Below are 2906 nucleotides of genomic sequence, written 5' to 3' on the forward strand. Positions count from 1 at the left end.
AGAAAAGTGGGTGAAGGGAGATGTCAGACAGCACAAGATATGACAAAATAATGATTTATAAATTATCAAGGGAGTGGGGAGTGGGGAGGGAGGGGAAAAATGAGGACCTGATGCCAGGGCTTGGGTGGAGAGCAAATGTTTTGAGAATGATGAGGGCAATGCGTGTACAAATGTGCTTTACACAATTGATGTATGTATGGATTGTGATACGAGTTGTATGAGCCCTAATAAAATGATTAAAAAACAACAACAACAACAAAATAATTGTTCCCATGTCATTTCCAGTGCTATTGGTTTTTTATCCAAGAATATATGTCACTGAAGCTGTAGTGGATGTGGAACCAGCAGTTCCACGGAGGGAGGAAGATGAGGCTTTCTGCGCCTGTAAAACTGTGCAACCATAGAAACCCACAAGGCATTTCTCCTCTATTTTACAGGGCCACTATGAATCAGAACTGACTTGATTCCAGCAGGTTTGCTTTGGGACTTTTTCTTTGAGCCCTGATAGGATGGTGGATTACTCGATGGGCTGCTAATTGAGAGAACAGTGGTTTGAGCCCACTAGAACCTCCATGAGAGAAAAATGGGGCTTTATGCTCCCATAAAAATAGACAGGCATGGAAATGCACATTGGCAGTGCGAATCTGCCGTATAGTGTTACTATGAGTTGGAATCCACTCAATGGCACTGAGTTTGAGTTTTGTTTTATTTTCACTTTAAGAAGTTGTGATCTTATTCAATATATGTCTAACTTTATTGAATCTGTAAATCTGTTAGAGATGTTGTGAAAATTCAAATTTGGATTCATAGGTCTGAGGTGGTGTTGGGGACACCACATATTCATCAAGCTTCTAGAGCAGTGGTTCTCAACCTGCGGGTCATGACCCCTTTGGAGGCCGAACAACCCTTTCACAGGCGTCACCTACGACCATCAGAAAACACATGAGTATTTCACAATCTGTACTTGATCAAGAGACAGTGATGCAAACAGAACAAGAGAATGCTGCGTAGTTTAAAGTCCAGAAAGATGTGAGTCATGGTTGAATGCTTTCCCCATACTTATTCAATCTGTGGGCTGAACAAATCATCAGAGAAGCTGGATTATATGAAGAAGAACGTGGCATCCGGAGACTTATTAACAACCTGCAATATGCAGATGACACAAGTTCACTTGCTGAGAGCGAGGAAGACTTGAATCACTTGCTGATGAAGATCAAGGTTTTCAGTCTTCAGTATCAATTATGATTTAATATAATGAAGACCAAAATCCTCACATCTGGACCATTGGCAACATCACGATAAATGAAGAAAGCTTTGAAGTTGACAAGGATTTTTGACTTGCTTGGATCCACAATCAATGCTTTGGGAAGCAGCAGTCAAGAGATCAAAAGACATTGCATTAGGTAACTATGCTGCACAAAACCTCGTTAGAGTACTGAAAAGCAAGGACATTACTTTGAGGATTAAGGTGCACCTGACCCAAGCCAGGGTCTTTGCAATTGCTTCATCTGCATGTGAAAGTTGGGCATGGAATAGGGAAGATCAAGAAGAATCAATGCGCTTGAACTGTGTTGCTGGAGCAGAGTGTTGAAAATGCCACAGAGTGCTCAAAGCACCAACCAATCTGTCTTGGAAGAAGCACAGCCAGCGTGATCCTCGGAGGCAAAGATGTCAAGGCTTTGTCTTAAATGCTTTGGACATAGTGTCAGGCAAGAGCAGTCCCTGGAGAAGGACATCAAGTGGAGGGACAGCAAAGGAGAGGAAGGCCCTCAAGGAGAACAGATAAAACGCACTCCATCATCAGAGGTAGCAAGAACCCATGGTTGCACTTGCAGCAGCAGGCAAGGATGACTGAGCCATCACCGTGACAACAGGAAATGGTGACGATTACAGCAGTGGAAAGGATCTGAACAACCTCACGGATAGTCTCCGTGATGATACAGAGAAAAGCGCCCCAAATGCTGCCACTTTACTGAGGCATTTTGTAGGCTGTTTCATAGATTTCCCTAAGCCTCTCATTGCGATGGTCAATGGCCCAGCTGTGGGGATCTCCTTCACCCTTCTTGGGCTATTTGATAGCATTGATGCTTCTGACAGGGCGATGTTTCATACCCTTCTTAGTCGTTTGGGTCAAAGTCCAGAAGGATGCCCTCTTACATGTTCCCGAAGATAATGGGCTCAGCCAAGACAGCTGAGATGCTCATTTTTGGAAAGAAGGTGACAGCAAGGGAAGCTTGTGCTCAAGGACTTGTTACTGACATTTTTTCTGATAACACTTTTCAGAAAGAAGTTTGGACCGGGCTCAAAGTATACGCAAAGCTTCCACCAAATGCCATGAGAATGTTAAAGCAGCTTCTATGAACTATGGAGAAAGAAATGCCACATGCCATGCTCTTAACTCTGAAGCACGCCGTGTCCTCCAAAGCAGACAGCAATTGGAAGAATGTGCAAAAGCAATCGCGAACTTCTTATGTAGGAAAGTCAAACTGTGATAACTGTTACAACCAAGTCACATACATCAAGGGAAGGGGTGTGATATTCTGATTTCTCATATTTTGGACTAAAGGAACTTTCCTGGTGCCTTAAAAAAAAAGGTGGATTGACAACATAGCCGCAAGAACGAGTTCAGGCACAGGAACCACGGTAACGATGACGCAGGACTGTTCTGTTGTGCATGGCTGTCTAGAGGTCATGTCGATCTGACCACGAGTTGGGATCAAACATACTGGCAGTGATTGGGCAGGCTTTTTATCGGTTGTTTCCAGTCTTATGCTATTATGAACTTGTCAGCCACGAAACTTCATGTGTACTCTCCTGGGGATCTGTTTAAGTTCAAAAGATAATTCTACACCAATCTCCAAATTTGTTGTAGTCATTAAAACTACTCAAAGAAATACAGGTTTGTT

General features: G+C 43.1%; 1 pseudogene; it reads left to right on the plus strand.

The window, feature by feature from the left end:
• LOC101657739 overlaps positions 1–2492 on the plus strand; it is a 6211-nt pseudogene extending 3719 nt beyond the window's left edge.
• Positions 2493–2906: the final 414 nt, after the last annotated feature.

Source organism: Echinops telfairi, unplaced genomic scaffold, assembly GCF_000313985.2.
Source record: "Echinops telfairi isolate 266 unplaced genomic scaffold, ASM31398v2 ScPeMD7_7409;HRSCAF=8447, whole genome shotgun sequence".
In the NCBI taxonomy this organism is placed as follows: Eukaryota; Metazoa; Chordata; class Mammalia; order Afrosoricida; family Tenrecidae; genus Echinops; species Echinops telfairi.